Source organism: Lissotriton helveticus, chromosome 1_1 (assembly GCF_964261635.1).
Source record: "Lissotriton helveticus chromosome 1_1, aLisHel1.1, whole genome shotgun sequence".
In the NCBI taxonomy this organism is placed as follows: domain Eukaryota; kingdom Metazoa; phylum Chordata; class Amphibia; order Caudata; family Salamandridae; genus Lissotriton; species Lissotriton helveticus.
The window spans coordinates 109,171,777-109,190,213 of NC_136057.1; the positions used below are offsets into that span (position 1 = coordinate 109,171,777).

Below are 18,437 nucleotides of genomic sequence, written 5' to 3' on the forward strand. Positions count from 1 at the left end.
CACCTACACTTTCTAATGTGAAAAATAATTCTTAATTGGCGAATCGTTCTCACTTAGGCATGTAGCCTTCAAAATTTTAGAAAAGGGCTGCATCTTATTTTCTGTCTAAGACTTAATGCAACACTTCGTTTTCTGTCAAATAAAAGCAACTAGCAGACATTTTTTTTAGAGCGGAGACACAAATGTATCAGTTCTGCAGAGCATTTAACATGATGTTGGGACTTTCAAAGAAACCCCTTTTTATATTTTCCTTTTGGAATTAAGTTCTTTAAGTTTATTGATGTCCTTATGGAGAAACCAGAAATCCCACCTTTTAGAGGCCCGTTTAGCAAGGTCATTCTGCATTCCACAGAGACAAGGCCCTAATTTAAAAGGTCACAAATGTCAACATGACAGCCGTCTCCATTGTTTACAGGGAAACAAAAGATAGCATCTCAGCGCGACTTGAGCCAGCCTCTGCAGCTCCCAGCTTCTGCCACTCTGAATCTGTCAAAGACAGTATGCCTTCCTAATTCCTCCTAATCTGCAATAATTCACTCTATTTTGAAAAAAAAATTCTCCTTTTTAGGCGCTAAAAAAATTATCTCTATTCCCAGATTATTAAACTACATTTACTGTGAATAATTCACAAAACCTAATAACACACATACCAGTTTTTAGAATAAATGCTTGTTGTAATCCTATGCAATGGTACACATTTCATCAACCTTAAATGAATGAACGTCTCAGTAGGCCCAGCTGAAGCTAGAACCTTCAACCCTGATATTAAAACAAGCCTTTGTACTGGCATATTGACTCACTGAATCATAAGAAGGCACAACCTGCAAATATATATCAAACCTAAATGTATGCATTTACTGAAACCTGAGACACTTTAAAAAGTACTCTGAATGAAAGAAAATGCAGTTTAAAGAGTGCTTTTACCCAAAATCGACTTTGATATTTTAGGCATTAAAAAATGAATATCCTACAATTTTCTTGCATAATATGCATTACCAGAATGTCTATTACATAACCCATGAGTCAGGCATTGAAAATAATAAATTATACTTTATAAAAATGAGCTTGTTTGCGCCTGCACTAAGGGAAAATTGCACATACAAATGTTGTCATTTTAGCGGTGCAACACAACTTAAATTAAATTTTAATGCTAGGAGGTCACAGTATAGGTATTAAGCTTTATGAATAGTAAAAAACGAATTTTGTAGCACTTATTTTTAATAATTATTTTTCATAATTAATAATTATTTTTAATAAACCCAATCATTATTGATAATACCACATATATAAGCAAGCTGCATCACTGCCTATCATTTTAGACACATTAACTCACAAACCTAAGCACATAAGCCTAACTTGAAACGCGTCACATTTTTGTGTCACATTTTTGCGCCACTTTTATTTATTTCGTTTTTGGGGCCCTATTTATATCTATTGAATGTGATTTCTAATTTTATCCTTCAACCATTTAACAGCAGTTTTGTACATGTGCATGATTGCTCACTCTATAAATTAAAGATCAACATATAGCTTATTTTAGGATATCACATGGGTCATTTCTGGATTTTTATCGAATTTTTACTCAATATTATTTAATCTAACATTTTGCTTAACAGACTGAAAACATCAAGGACACCCACAAACGCACATCGAGCTCATTTTAGACATAAACAGAAAGGGGTCAAACACTTAGAACACAAAATACAGCTCGCTTTAGCCATTTTTCATAAATAGCGCAGTCGCAATTTACTTAAGTTACACAAATGGGAAAAACCCACAAACCAAATAGACATTTAAACACACATTCTAACCCATAGGTCAACACTTAGGACAGAAACAAGGGACAGCCCACAGACTGTGCTAAAAAATGATTTGCAAATACTAGTTGTAAGTCATATTTACAACAAAAAAAAACGTTTCTCAATAGTTTTCCAAAAAGCTGCAAAAACAGCCTCACAGACCTTTATTTCCAAGAATAGCGGACCCATACTTTATTAAACGTGATGGGGCCCACGCCGTGTTTAGAATAGAGCTCATAAGTTGGAGTTCCAATCGGAGGTATCAGACATGAATCCTCCAGTCGGGAATCCCTGTTGCAACCCAAACAAAACCAAGTACCAAATTTACTACGACTAGGCATCTTCACTCACTAATCGAGTTTCAAACTTCAAGGGGCTATCTCTAACGATACACTCGCAAATGTACGAGACCTTCGGTTTTTGAATATTGCAATCTTCAAATAAAACTAAGGACCAATTCTAAGAACCAATACTAAGGACCAAGCAAAACCAAGAACCAATCAAACTAAGGACCAAGAACCAATAACTAAGGACTCAAAGAACCAAAGGACCAAAGAACTAAGGACTAAGGACTAAGTACTGGGAGCGACCCACTTATACTTCAACTAAAGCAGATGGAGAAAAATCTCTTCATTACCTGCCTACACAAATTGCAATTCGCGTATACAAAACTATACAAACTTATCAAAGCTATACCAAACAAATAGTTGTCCAAATTCTAACTGCCATGTTCTAACTGCCAAGTTCTAAATGACCTAACAGTCTTTTTTTAAAATACTTACGCCAAAAAGGTTCTCAGTCAGGAGTGACATCATGTGGAGAATCAAAGTCAGAAAAATCAAAAATATACTGGGTCGCAGAGACAAAGAATCCCCCAGAACCTCTGTGCACAGAGTACCTTTTTAGTAGATTTCTGTCCTGTCCTCCCCAGTAGATTTCTGTCCACTGACAAGATTACTCCTCCAGATAGCCACTTCTGATGAGGCCCACCGTTGGCCGCGCCATTTGAGGAATCCAATATCCTTCTCAGGGGTCTTACTAATAATTAGTCCATTCAAAAGCAGCAAAAAGTTGACAGAAAATCTGAAATATGAAAAAGACATCTTTATTAAACTTAATTAAGTGAGGGCTACGTCACCCAACTGCACCTAAAGCAACTGAATGAGGCAGTCTGCCAGAATGGTCTTAGTTCAGACCTTTTATACCATTTATAATGCCCTAGGCATGCAAGGGGGTTGTACCAGTTACATTCCTAAACAAATGAAAAAGCTAGAGCGGCAACAGGTGAGTAGCCTTTGGGGTTTTAGCAGGATATGGGCAAAACATTATAATTGCAGGGTTCATAAAGGTTACAGTTGACAAAGGTAAAAAGCCGGACAAACCCATAATAAAAATGGTCACCTCCCCATCGTAAATAGACCATTAAAGGAAGGAGCAGAAACAGATGAAACAGATAGAAAATAAGATTAGGCATGTTTGTGTATAATAAAAGTTTATGGCGTCCTGTCCTCTGATCCCAAATCTTGATCAGCTAGAGGGCAGGAACTGGTTTGGCAAGGTTAGCCTCAGGCAACAGACAGCTTTCGCAAGGTCATGCAGGAGTCAGCACAAACCCAAGCTAAGGTGTATATGTCCTAAATACTTGTTCAGCCACAGTCAGGGCCTATGTAAAGGGCAACCACAAAATGGCTGCCATGCACAAAATGGAACCCGAGGGTTCAGAACAAAACCTTCAAATACACAGTGAATCCATTGGTGTAACATGACGAAAACACTCATACTTGCTGAACTCACTGTTTACGGTTTGCTGTTACCAAAATCATAACAGAATCATGACATTTTAAACACAGGTTCAGAATTCAAGGAACCTCACCCGTACATGGAAAAGTACCCCCTTGGCTGAAGCACAGAGGAAAGCCCATATATGGCACAGTTGATTAGTTTGAAACCAAGCTAGGCTATTATGGGGGCAGGTCAAAAAAGGTGACTCCCTTTCGTCTTGGTGCCCAGGAGGACAGGCATTTGTCACCCCGAGTGGGACGGGTATGCTCAGACGTGAGTCCCGTGCTCTCCATGCCACTGGAATCAAGCTATCCAGGCTGATGAGGGCTGAAAGCCCGAAACTGGTCCTTGGATGCTTGTTTCCAGTCCAGGGAGGACTTGGCTTGGCAGTTCGGGCTGGACTGTACCCATGGGGCACAGGGTCAAGACTGATTTGCATATGGCTGGGTTCAAACTGGAATGGCATGGTGAGCAAAAAAACGATGGATTTAGGCCCAGATCTCTGTACTGGGGTGAATGTATGACATTGTTCTGGATTCTGTCCATCACCTGTTGTTTTTGCAGGAGGACAGGCACGGCGCCTCTAGGAATGCGCTTATCACGCTTGAAGCCAGATGCGACCTTGGGTTCCCAGGACTAGAATGAATAGTGCGCCTTCAGCTTCTTCTAACAACTCGGCTTTTTCTCCTGAAAGGGTATCACGTGATTTCTGCCTGCACTGAGCTGAGATGGGGAATAGAAACTAAGATGGCGTCTGTTTAGCTAAGGCCCGATCCCCGTATACCTAACACACAAGCCTATTTACAACGGGTTTCCGAATGGGTATATTACGCATATTGGATACATTAAGCTAATATTATGCGCAATACCAGATTTTTATCCTTCACCCTACTCTCACTCGGACCACATTTTTATGTCCGCCTTTTTTAATGGAGTTCTCTCCACCCAAGCTATTTATTGCTTGAGTAGCGTACATTGATCGTGGCAGTAGGTTGGCTGTGAGGACCAGGGGTGTGTTCTTGTCGGTGCTTGCATGCATTCTCTGCTGTTTGTGTTATTGGACAGTTGTCCATCACCTGACTGGTTGTGCCAACTGTCCATGGCATGATGATGAGGCCCCTGTTTTAATAATGGAGGTATCACTTTGTCACCTTTTTAGTTAAGGCAAGTTTATTTTGAGTTTCTTGACTTTAACCCCTTGCATGCTCATGACTGCTCCTAGCCGTCATGCGTCACGGTTGGCGTGTGTGCACGACGTCCCGGAGCCGTCCGAATCCTGCCCAACGTCTATTTCTCCCGTGCAGCGCGGAAAATCAACCCGCATCCAAGGAGTTAAGTACACCCCCCTCCCCACCCCAGTGAAAACTTGTTTACTGAAAATTGTAAGTGAAATCATACTGTCCTGTTTATCTATAATGTAGAATAAATACTAAATGTTATTGCTAGAACGAAAAATGTAGACCAAGTTTCCTTTGTTGAATACCCACCCCTTATTTAGAAGGGAGAAATTCTTCAATCTGTTTTCCGCAAGTTGTGCTGATTGAGACTAGAATTTTAAGGCTTTGATTAACGGAATGTTGATTAAACAGTAAATCTCACCAGAATTATGAAGAATGGTCATGGCGATGAAAGCCATATTTCATGAGTCCCATTGAAATGTTTAATGTTTTTAGGTCGAGCATGCACTGCTCTACGAGGCATACTATATTGGAGTATGTAATTGAAGCCCCACCCATATTTGTCATTGGCTTGTGTCATTGTCCTTCTTAAATATGGCTTCTGATTGGTTAATAGGCTTGTTAGTCCCTTCTTTGTCCTGCCTCGTCTTCATTTGCAGCCTTCCATGGCGACTGTCCCTTTTACTTCGGTTGTTACATGTATGCTTCAAGTAGAGCCTGGGAGCACTATTTTCTTATTTGGTTTTCTTCTGTCTGATGTTGCAGGCAGGACACGCTTTCTCTCTCAATGCTTTTTTTAGGTTGAGCTAGAAAGTGCATCCGTCTCTACGAGACCTGCTGTAATCGGTCTGTGGACATAAAGTCCATCCCCTTTCTTGACATTGCTTTTCATATGTCTGTCAGCGTCCTTCAAAAATACCTGCTTGCTAGTGGTCAGTCCTGCCTCTTTGTCCCTCCTTTCTCTCTTCTGCTCCTCCCACAGAGCAGGGACTTACTACTGTCTCATTCCACTATACTTCTTTTTCTGTTCTTGAGGGACTATTTTTTAGCTTGGATTCCTGCTCTCTCTGTGTTCAACTTCAGCTCCCTACCTGCTTATATTTAAATATGTGTTAGTCCTATCCCCTCTCAATGCCACAGTTACATTACTGTTGCCTCCCCTGCTGTGCTTCCCGCTCTGTTGCTTGAATTTTATTTAGGTTTATTTAACTTGTGGCACTTTTAGAAGTTCATCGTCAGTTGGGCTTTGTTTTGGTAGGATAGCTTGGTTTTGGCTTCCTTCTAAGGTTGGATTTGGCTTGTTTTTTTAAAAGAAAATCCTGTCTGCCTCTGCTCACTTCTCATTCGTCTGTGCACTTAATATTCCTATGCTCTCCACCCCCAACCCCTCCCACGATAGTGCTTGTGTGGGCCCCCACCACCCCCTCCGATATCGATCAATGCTTTTTAGTTGTTCTTTTAATGCACTTTAGGGCTAAGAACATTTCCAGGATCATTCACAGGATGTTGAACCGACTGCGGAGGCTCAAACACGAATCCCCAGCTCCGAAGTCTGCATCTCTGACTGCTGAGCCACGTCCTTTCGCTCTGGGGATCCTGCTGGAGTCGCTCTTTGTTCGCCTCAAGCCAAGCATTAGCAGCAGCTCGCTGTTGGGCTTGTTGTTTCATTCCATAGCGCTTTGCAAAAGCACTAGCTACATTACACATTTCAGTTTCATATTTTTGGTACACACGGGAGATTACTTGGCAGCTCAGGACATTCCTTGTCTTCAATAGAGCTGCCGATTATTCTCCTCATGTCTACAAAAAATATGAATATGTCATTTGGTAATGTTACTGGTGTTCGCTGCTTAGAGATAATGCTCTGATTCCTTGGCAGGGTCTGTTTTTATCAGATGGTGATGTCAGCAGCACAATCAACGACAGAGATTAGATGGCTGTTAAAATGTGTTAAATATCACACTGGAGCCATAGTTTAAAGATCGTCAAAGGGACTGGGGTGCTTGTTTCAACATGTAGGGGCTTGATGGGAGAGGGTGCAAGGGAACGTGGAGAAGACTATTGGTAATAACCCATCAGGGTTATTGGCAGCGCTTATCCGTATTCTAATTTTTTGTAACATTTTCTATTTCTGTTAAGGAGCGCCTATCACCAAGACCCAGCACTATATAAATTAGAATACAAATATAGTGATTGCGTTTTATTTTAATTTTATCAAAATAAGATTTACTGTCCCAATTATACATAAAATAAATGTTGTCTGCTACAGCTTCATTTTCTTTTTCTTGTGTGTGTTTGCTTGAAGGGAGGGTGGGTGTAGTTTCTCTTGCCTGTCAGTTGCGTGAAGTCAGAGGGGGCTGCATGCTGTCACTGCTGCCTGGGCCTGGCGTGTAAAGATGGTCTCATCTCCATGCTGCTTCCTTTTTGGTTCATAGCTATAATGGAGTATCATTTACTACGTATCTCTGGAATCACCAGGGTTCATCTCTGTAGTTATTTTTCGGTTTTTATTCTCTGTGCTGTTTCTTGGCCAGAGGCAACAATTGTCTTGTTTTTTATTAACCTAATTGTAGCAGGGAGACTTATAGTGTGCACTCTGTCAACATGTGGACAGGCTACTCTCTGTGTTGCTTCGCGTCTAAATGCTGTTATGTTTGGCTTGGTGTACATTGTGGGAAACCTGGCACGCATCTGATGCCTTGGGCAATATTTTATTGAAAATCAAGTATTAAAATAACTGGGGTGGGAATGTCTTGTTGGAGGTTGGGCGTCTGCTGTGGTGCATTCCTGCAGCGTCACTCAGATCTATGTTTACACAGGGCTTCCTGTAATGGGTTCCCTGTCTGTCTCATGTTGCTCTGCTGGTAGCCTCCCCTCACATTCTCTTTCCGGCATAAGCTCCAGGACCGCTGTGATTCGCTGTTACTGGGTTTCTTTGGTTTTCAGGTCTCTTTGTCAAAGCGCCAGGACACCCCTTGGGGTAGCCGTGCGCTCTAAAAGAGTGGTATAACATAACATAACATTCATATGTGGGTCAGAGGGGCATCTGTTCGTTGTCATGAGACTCGGGCGTCCGTGGCAGGAATTCCAAGGCACGTCACTCATTCTGCCAGACTTAGATGCTGCTTGTTGACATCAGTCACCAGCGTTTCACTCCCTCAGGGCCTTCACTCACCTTCCATGTGACACATTCCAAACATGCGCAGAAACACAAACCTGCACCCGGGGTCATTTTTGCATTCCTCTTCTTTGCATAAATCCGTACATTTCAAAATCTAATTATTTTTAGTGTGTGTGTGTGTGTTTTATTTTTTCACATACACTGGTAGCTCCTCCCAGTGTTGGTAAACACTGACAAAACAAGACACACACCACTGTGAGGACTAGCGTGCTATGAGGACCGATCCCTATAGCGTTTGCATGTGTGCGTGTGCTAATTACAGCATCTTCTTAACACGTTTGTGCAATCAGCCTCTCACTAGCAGGAATACAAGAGTCCTGCAAATAAATAGGAGCAACTCTGAAAACAAGCCATATTCTTGAAGACCTGCAGATTTATTTATTTATTTATTTACTTGGGTGTATAGACCACCTGGCACATCTGCATTCACCTCTGCTTACATTAATAACTGACCAGATAAACTTATATTTGCTTTACCTCAAGATCTGAAGCTTCCTCTCTGAGTCCATCAGCTGTCATTGTAAGGAATTCCTATCTGTGGTTTTTTCAACATGTGATTCAAGCATTCGGTGGTATGGTTTTGTTAATATGAGGCATTAATCTCTTTGGGTGCTGTACACGACTGTACCATGTAGAAGGCAGAACTACTTATTGTGGTAAAGGAATTTGCAACAGATTATAATAGAACACATTTGCTGATATATTTAGAAATGTGTGAATACTTTGTGAATAATTTAAGGTATGAACTGCCCCCTCGTTTACGTTAAAAAGGATATTGCAAGATAAAGTCATGGACCTCCCAGTGACTTGCCATATACTGTTTACATATGATAGGGATATTTTATTTATGTTACAGTTCTTGGTCATGCCCTCCATCTCCTTTCCCTCAGTGCTTTTTTAAACTTGTGTGGCACCTCAATAATGAAAAATGTGAGATCTTTAGTATCAACAATTAGTTGTTTTTCACTTGTAGCCAAATGTTATGTAGCTTAAGTATCAAAACCGCGCATATGATGTCTGGTAACACCTATATATAGTCATGTTGTCGTATAGCAACTCAAGCAGTGCAGTAAGTAAAGGTGTTTCAATAAGTGCATCCTTATCAGCTATTGAAGAATTTCCAGGGGAAAAAGATCTGAAGAAAGAGAGAGAGATATGTCTAGTCTCACTTTATTTAGGCGGCAGCGACATTTCTGTCCAGCGACCTGCCTTTCATATTCTCTACTGTATGTTGCTGGGGGCACTGTGACGTCTCAGCTGGAATCTATACATTATTACAGTAGAGTAGATCTGTTGTTTTCTTATTGCAGTTGGCCACAATTAGACAGTAATAACTTATTACAGTTGAGTCGTGACATGATGCCTGCTGCCAGAGCCAACAGCCAGGGTGAAAGGCAGGTCAAAGGGCACCATAGCAGGTGCAGTTTAAACAAAGAAAAGGAGAACTGCCTTTTTAGGTCGAACTTGGGGAGTGCATGTGTTGCTCTGCGAGACATGCTGTATTCGAGAATAGACGAGAAGCCCTGCCCACTGTCTACCCATATTTGTGATTGGCGTGTGTCAATGTTCTTCGTAAATGCTGACTTCTAATTCGTTAACAGGCTTGTTTGTCCCTTCTTAGTACCGCTTTGTTTTCGTTTGTAACCTCCCATGAGGACTTACACTTTTACTTCTGTTGTTACATGGTAAGTCTTATACACTACTTTAATGAGTTTCTCATACTACAGCCACAACATGCTTTCCTGCAACAATCAGTGCACCATGCGCTCTTTCACTTTCCAAGCAGCCCGGGATAATGGCTGCCGCTTCTTTGAAATGAAATAGGCCTCTCACTTAAAAGAGTTTTCGCATGCCTTTTATGTATGTGGGCTCTTCTGGCTGTAGTTTGGGGGCCAGGGCTCCAGGCACATGGTCCCCTCTCCATTCCCAGCCCATCAAAGGCTGGGATGTGCTCGCATCCCCCTCCCTTGAGTTGGTAGTTATCTGAAGGCCGTGAACGATTGTTAAAAACCTGACTGGCTGGGGCAGTCAAGTGTGAAAATACCAAGTGCTGTTCACAAAAAATGTCATTTCCTCAGCATAAAATGCACGGGAGAAATGGCGAGATTGAACCGCAAATAAATGCCGGGTGGCATCGGAACACAATCCATGTGTTTTTTGTGCTTAATTTGAAAAACCTTGGAGACTTTTCTAAAAATGGTCCCCTTTTGAATGCGTGCGCAGATGTGGCTTTTTCTATTGCAGAAAAAAAACCTCAGCACAAAATATGTTTGAATTTATAGACCATTTTCCGCATGTTCTTATTCTTTACATTTTTTTCCATTAGCTCTCGTTGTGTGATTACGCCCTTACTCATTCCTTAAGACGTCTTTAATTCTCAGTCATATGATGAACGTACATTCTCCCACAAGCATAAAAATTCTCATGAAATCTTTATTTTACGGCACAGACTTCTGTGGATTTTGCTTATGTGAATTATGGTTAGCTAAAAGAAAACAGATGCGGAGTTTACTCGCATATCTATTTTGTATAATGTGCATAGAATGTAATTATCTTTTGTAAAATAATTGTCATATGCTAAATCTCTTCCAGTTCCAGGAGTCGGGTACTTTTCTATTAGTGGCGAGCCGTGTGTGACACTGGAGGAGGAAAGAATAAGCAGCACTCTTGGCAGGCAGCTTGCCTTCTCAAAATGCTTGTATTTTTAATAAGCAGCAAAACACACAAGATGATGGACGGTATGTTGCACAATGGCAAAACATTCACCCCCAGTCACAGATCTGGGTTTAATCCATCGTTATTTTGCTCACTCCGCCACCCCTGTTCAGACATGGCCATATGCTAATCAGTCTTGACCCTGTGCCTCATGGGAACAGTCCAGCCCGAACTACCAAGACATGTCTTCCCTTAACCGGAATCTCTGTAATGGGGTGGCGGAGTGAGCTAAAGAATGATGATGGATTAAACCCAGATCAGTTGACTCGGGGTGAGTGTTTGATTTGCTCAAACGCTCCGTCCATCATCCCCTTTGATATTGCTTTGTTCACCCTAAGTTGGCAGGGTATGCCCAGAGGTAGGTCCCTTGCTCACTTTGCCACTGGATTCAAGATAGCCTGGCTGATGAGGGTTATGAACCCGTAACCAGTCCCAGGATGCTTGTTTCCGGTCCAGGGAAGACGTGGCTTGGCAGTTCGGGCTGGACTGTTCCCATGAGGCACATGGCCAGACTGATTTGCATATGGCCATGTCTGAACTGGGGTGGTGGAGTGAGCTGAAGAATGATGATGGATTAAACCCAGATCAGTTGACTGGGGGTGAGTGATTAATTTGCTCAAACGCTCTGTCCATCATCCCCTTTGGTATCGCTTTGTATTTTTAATAAGGCAATAATCTAGTCATTCAATACATATCAATAACACATGCCTTCCTAGCTAGAGCATTTTTTTTTATAAGAGTGAGTTTAATGTTGGATATTATTATTATCATCAAAAAGATGCCTGCTCTTCTTGTGGACGTATAGTGATAATGCTTACTAATTGTTTATAAATTAGGGTCACTCAACGCAGGTCGACGAGGGCCAGCCTACACACCCATTCTGGTTCCCATTTTCATTAACGCATGTAAATAAGATTCAGGTGGATATTGTGAAATCCTGACATGGCTCCACCCTCAAAGCCTTTACTAACCAGGTAGGTTTACATGATGACTCCATGTCATTGAGAATGCGATTCACCAGCGCTGGGTTTTTCTTTTACAATGTCCTTCCTTTAAAGCAATCCTCACTGCCCCTTCTGCCCGGAGCACTTTCTTTGTCTCCTTCACCTAAAGCACTCTGCTTGCCTTGCCTTTACCTCCTCTCCGGCACTAGCCTTTGCCCCCTCTAATAGGCCCACCAAGGCACTCTCTGCATCTCTATCACCTAGGGTGACCAACTGGCATTGGTGTAAATTTAGGACGATGAGAGAAAAAATTCGGGACACTTCTTTGCTACCTTCTAATGGGTTCACGCAGAGATACATCACTTTGGTTTTTCCACAGCTGTATGTGCTCACTGTATCCCTGCCTCCCTGCAATATGCTAGCTCTCACCAGTCATCTTCGCTCCTACTGTGTATCCCTTGCTTGCATCCCCAGTCTCTGTGCCTTGACGGGTGTTCATGCTCCTCTTCTTACCTTATGCCTTGTTGATAACCTGTGCTCCAATGTTCGTCCACCCCCCAAATGCACCCCCTTTGGTTTATGTTTCGCTGCCTTCATAACCTGTAATTCCTGTGTCTGCTTCAGCTCACATTGTCTCACTGTAGCCCTGCATCGTGTCTCTGCTCCCCATGCCTATGCATCCTGTGTGTCCCCAGTCTGTCTCCATGTTCATCCTATCATTAAAAGCTCCGGCTGTTAGATTTGGGGGTCTCTAGTTGGCACAGGTAGGTACTTGTGACAAATAGGGATCCCTTCCTCTAGTCAGGGTAAGGGGGTACACTCCTAAAATAACCCCTGCTCACCCCCTTGGCACGAGCAGACAGGCTTATCTCAGAGGCAGTGTGTTAAGCATTTGTGACCACATACAGTAACCCAGCGACAACACTACAGATGGACACCACACAAGGTGTTATATAAAAAATAAGTATACTCTATATAGGATTACAACAAGAACATAAACAACAGAAATACACAATACTGTTACTTTAATATGGTAGTTTTAGCTTAGTTCAGTTCAGTTCTTAAGATGCGACACTTTGCGTCAATGTACCTTAGGTTGCGTTGCGCTTCCACGACAAGCAATGTCGCAGTGAGGGAAATGCGGCAAAGTTCAGGTGCAAAGAAATAAAGACGTGAAGATCTTCTCGATGCGGCATGCTTCTCAGGGGATGCAAGTAGTTCTCAGTTCGATGCGTGGACTGCAGCGGCGACACCCTTGTTCAGAAGTGCGACGCAACAGCGCCAACTGCAACGCTCTTCTCCACTATGCATGAAGTTTCTGCACGATGCGACAACTACAGAGCGCAACATCCTTGTTCAGAAATGCGACGGCAGCAGCTCCCACGGTGGCGCGCTTCTCGGGGATGCAAGGCGCTTTCTCCGATGCGGTGATATGCGACAGTTCTAGCGGCGACACCCTTGTTCAGTAGTGCGACGGCAGCAACAGCGACAGTGACATGCTTCTTCCTCATTGCGAGACTCCTCTCGATGCAGTGCAGTGCGACAACTTCACCGGCGACACCCTTGTTCAGAAGTGCGATGGCAGGCAGCAGCGATGGCGACACACTTCCTCTTTGTTACAACACGCTTCTCTCGATGCGGTGCACTGAGACAACTCCAGCGGCGACACCCTTGTTCAGGAGTGCAATGGCAGCAGCAGCGACGGCGGCACGCTTCGTTCTCGTTGAGTTGCGCTTCCAGCTCCTTGCGACACGCAGTTACTCAGAAGGCCCAAAACAGCAGCAGGCACTTCCAAAGAACTCTGGGGAGCTGGGGGTTGAAGTCTGTTGTCTCTGAGACTTCAGCAGGAGGCAAGCTCTGTTCCAAGCCCTTGGAGATCCTTCACAAGTTGAAAGCAAAGTACACAAAGTTCCTTTCTCCTTCCTTTGGCAGTAAGGCAACCACTGCAGGCCAATGCCCCAAGCAGCACTTCAGCTTGGGAATAGTCTCTCCTCAGTTTCTTCAGGTTCCTCTCCTCAGTAAAGGTTTCTTCTTGTAGTCCAAAAGTGATCTAATTTCTTGGGATTAGGGTCCTAATATTTATACCCCAAAATCCTTTGTCCTCTGAAGGCAAAGGGGCCTTTGCCCAGTCCAAACCAGTTCTGGAGCACTCTGTTTACCTGATTCCTTCTCTCCTTTCACAATGCAGGGCAAATACATCAGACTCACCACAGGGGGTGGAGCCAACACTGGGGGGGCAGGCACAGTCCTGTTCAGGTCCCAGGTGCAACGCCTCCCTCCCATCTAGATGCAGATCTCTCTATTCACCACTGGGCGGACTCATTCTGTCTCTTGGAATTCCCCAGCCCTGTCACTCAAACTCCAGACAGGGAATACACAAACTAGCAGATGCAGGCTTCGATAGTTAGACTAGAAAATACCTACTTTCTAAAAGTGGAATTTTCAAACACAGAATGTTAAAACCAACTTCACTAAAAGATGTACTTTCTCATTCTGACTTCAGGCATACTAAACTCTAATTTCTACCATGTTCCCTGAGTCAGTTAGGATTATAAGATGTAATAATATAACTGCCCATTCTGGCCTATGGAGAACAGGTAGCCTTGTAATAGTGACAAACTAAAATGGCTGTAATTCACTATTAGGACATGCCACACACACCAGGGCATGTCCTACATTATACTTAGAATGCACCCTGCTCTTGGGCCTACCATAGGGGTGTCTGCTATGAAGAAAAGGGAAAGTTTAGGGACTGGCAAGTGGGTGCACTTGCCCAGTCAGCATGACAGTACCAGACTGCACGCAGGCCCTGCAATGGCAGACCCTAGACACACTTTACAAGGCTGCTTCTGTGGGTGGCACAACCAGTGCTGCAAGCCCACCAGCAGTATTTGGATTTATAAGCCCTGGGCCCTCCTGGTGCACTGTACTAGGGTCTGACAAGTAAACCAAATTAGCCAATCATGAAATCACTAATCAATACAGCAATTTACAATAGGGAGAGCATATGCACTTTAGCACTGGTCAGCATTGGTAAAGTGCCCATAGTCATAAAACAGCCAACAACAGGTCAGATAAAATAGAGGAGGAAGGCAAACCGTTCAGGGATGACCCTGCAAAAAGGGCCAAGTCCAACACCGGCTATGTTTCATTAGTCTGTGCACAAACCTACTAGTTACAACCTGGAATTTTCTCTTTATTCTGCTTGTTGTGGACCCCTAGGGATAATTGCACCAGATACATAGCAGCCACCCAACAGGGTGTAAAAAAAACAGGTAAAATTAGCACCATCATACTGCTTAACGTTATTAAATATCCACAAATAAAATAATCAGGTGACTCCTATTCTCTTGGGTTCAATATGTCCATACCCAGCATTTCCCTTTATGTAATAAAGCATTCTCATTGTGTCCTTAATAACTGCATAGTATTCATTTGCTAAAACAAATCAAGGACTGCTTTAAACTGTATCCCAGTTATCCCCATACACTAGAAACACAATCAATACGCTTGCTTGTAAATTAATTGTAAATCACACGATTGCCATCACATCCATCCACTACTAAACGCATAAGTCAAACATATTTATATTTACACTTCTAGCTCCAAATCTAAAAAATGCGAGGCCCATTACATTGCAAATGCTTGTTCTTTCTTGATGTTGTGTAGCATTGGGAAAGCCTATATGTCTAAAAGGTGAGACTTCTTGACTTTGCCAATGTGTGTTTATTGTAGTTGTAAACCTCCTTTTTTAGGTCGAGGGACCGTAGGCTGCCCCGAAGGGCAGCCGGAAGTCCGGCGAAACTATGTTACTTAGAGTGGCTGCTTTATCCCGCCTCTCTTTTCGTCTCTCCACCATTGGCTGGCTTCCTAAACGGAGCCGAGCCATTGGAGGAGAGAGCCGTCCCTCCAAATAAGCTCCTTCTTTTTCAAATTTGGAGGTGTGTTTGTGTTCTTCTTTCCACTTTTTAGCCACGCCTATTTTTAGAACACCGAACACGCCCTCAAATCCGAAAATTTTACGAGCTTTGGGCCGCCATTTTGTCTTTTCGCATTGAAGGTGAGCTGTTCCTTTCGTGTCTTCTCCCTTCCTATCCTCTTCTTGCCTTCTTCCCCCTGATTGCACTCGTTTCTTTCTTGCCTTCTGCCCCGCTGTCTGTTTCCCGCCCCCCTCCCGCTGTCCGTGTCTTTTTCCCGCCCCCTCCCGCTGATGAGGTCGCTGCTCTTGAGGTACGGCGGTGTGCTGCGCCGCTCCCGGCTGCTCTAGGGCCCAAGATGTGTGAAAGTAAGTGTACTTTGGCCTGCGGGAGTAAATGTCGGTGGGGGCAGTAGCGTACACCGCTTTGCCCACTCCCGGCTGCTCTAGTGCCCAAGATGTGTGGGGAGTCCTGCTCCGTATTTACACAGCGCCATGCGAGAGTGAGCAGAATACTCCCGGCAGCTGCACTCGTTTCTTTCTTGCCTTCTGCCCCGCTTTCCGTGTCCCGCCCCACTCCCGCTGTCCGTGTCTTTTTCCTGCCCCTCCCGCTGATGAGGTCGCCGCTCTCGAGGTACGGCGTTGTGCTGCTTGTTTGCTCCGTGGTGCAGTTCTCAGCAGCCCCACTCTGCTGGCCCAGTTCGACGAGGACTGGCAGGACTTCTACGAGTTCAAACCCGCCGTCTCCGCCCTGGACCAGGTGAACTCCAACACCTTGAGCCCCCCATGTTCACAGCAGCCGCCGGCACCCACCGACCCCCAGCTCACGGTGCCGTCGTTGGGGCTGGAGGACTTCTCGGAGCTGGATCACAGCTTCTCGGGGGGAGAGATGGGCACCTTCCAGTCCATGGAGGACCTGGTGAGTGGCTTTGGCGAGCAGCTGACCGTCTGCTTCCGCAACTACAGCACGGCCACCGAGAGCATCGTGCCCATCAGACCCATCACCGAGGAGAGCAGCATGAAGAATGACGAGTGAGTGATAGCATGGTCCACCGGAGGGCACCGCCGCCGCAGTGCTGCTGTTCACCCACCGGGCATTATCCATGCATAGAACACCTTAATTCACTCCCCAACTACCCTCTCTATACGTCCTCTACAATGTGCACTCCTGCTATCACCTAGCATGACCTTGTGGCCCTCCCTATCGGATACCTTCATGTCAGGCATCGAGCCACCAGTCTCAGCTGCGCTTCAGCTACCGGTTACCATGCTGCGAGTTACCACCACAAACCGGTTACCCCTCTGCGTGCGGATATGCTTCCCTCTAGAAACCCTTCTCTCCATAACCTACCCATCACTCACCCACTGCCCATCGGATGATACTCCCCTATACATCTAGCATCATTCTCTTCCTCCTTATACACCCCGTTTTCACCATGGCGTTATCCGCCTAATAGCTCCCACTACAGTGAGCCCACTCCCAGGTTAGCATCCTTTCATTTCCTCTCACAATAAAACCAGTCCTTCTCTATCCTTATCTGTGCCCCAGCCACCTGAAATCTCCAGAATTGTACCCACTCGCCTCCGAAAGCTTTCTACTAAAAAAGACAACCTTTGCCCACACAGAGACCACTCTTTATCATTTTATTATGTCCCATACACTGGCAACGGACAAGTGCAATACCCGACCATTCTGAGATCTCTCGTTCTTCCTCACTCAGCCCTCCCTGCCAGAATAGAAAGTGGGAGTGACAGCCCCTTCTTATTTCTGCTATATGCTTTTCCCCCTTTTCTGGGCGCTTCTCAGCAACTACTACCCTTTTCTTTGCTCTGGCAGCCTCATAAGTTTTAAGTTGAACCACTCAGTTGGTTGCATTGTTCATGAGTGTAGCAAAAGCATGGCTCGTTTCAGAATGATGGTTAATATTTACTGCCGCCATGTGATTATCTAGTATATAATCCATGAGCATGCAGCCCTCAAACATTAAAGAAAAAGATTTTCTAGAGTATTTGCTTTATAATGATTTTACCTATGGACTGTTTCTTTTACATTTATACGCTGCGTACTCGTTTTTTTTGGCACATGCTTAGACTTTGGCACCAAATTAATCTAGTTCTTCTAAAGTAGCATTGCCAAGGTGGCAAAGTGTTTTGAATGGCATTGGTGATTTAAGACGCTAAGCTCCAGCCCTTCACTATGAGTGACGCTTTTCCGTCCATGAACGAGAGCCTGGTGGTGTTATTGTGTATGGGTCGGCACTGCTGTTTGCTGTTTATATTGTGGTGATGCTTCCCAGAACATGCTTTATAATTTCAGGGTACTTGCTTGGGGTCTCTTAACGTTGTTGGATTTATAGGTCAGAATACTGCCCTGCATGGGGGGTTAGTTTGTTAGCTTAAAAGGTCCATATCTAAAGGAGTTTTCTCATCTCATCGCTTTTCATTTTTTAACCTCACCAGTGTTAGGAAAATAGTATGTAGGAGGCAGGTTGTGGCTGGAGACATTAATAACAAACAAAAACATATGTTTGGACTATACTGTTTAAGTATGAATGTAATTATCAGTTACATACTCCACATGCCATATCCTCTCCCTGGCTGATGTTCTAGTTGAGCTGTGTGAGCTGTGTGGGCTGTGAGAGCTGTGTGGGCTGTGAGAGCTGTGTGGGCTGTGAGAGCTGTGTGGGCTGTGAGCGCTGTGTGGGCTGTGAGCGCTGTGTGGGCTGTGAGCGCTGTGTGGGCTGTAAATGCTGTGTGGGCTGTGAGCGCTGTGTGGGCTGTGAGCGCTGTGTGGGCTGTGAGCGCTGTGTGGGCCTTGTGGGCTGTGTGGGCTGTGTGGGCTGTGTGGGCTGTGTGGGCTGTGTGGGCTGTGTGGGCTGTGAGGGCTGTGAGGGCTGTGAGAGCTGTGTGGGCTGTGTGGGC

At 44.3% G+C, this 18,437-nt stretch overlaps 1 protein-coding gene across 1 annotated transcript in view; it reads left to right on the top strand.

The window, feature by feature from the left end:
• LOC144759277 (uncharacterized) overlaps positions 1-18,437 on the top strand; it is a 198,977-nt gene that overhangs the window by 142,237 nt on the left and 38,303 nt on the right. The gene's annotated exons all lie outside the window — the stretch shown is intronic.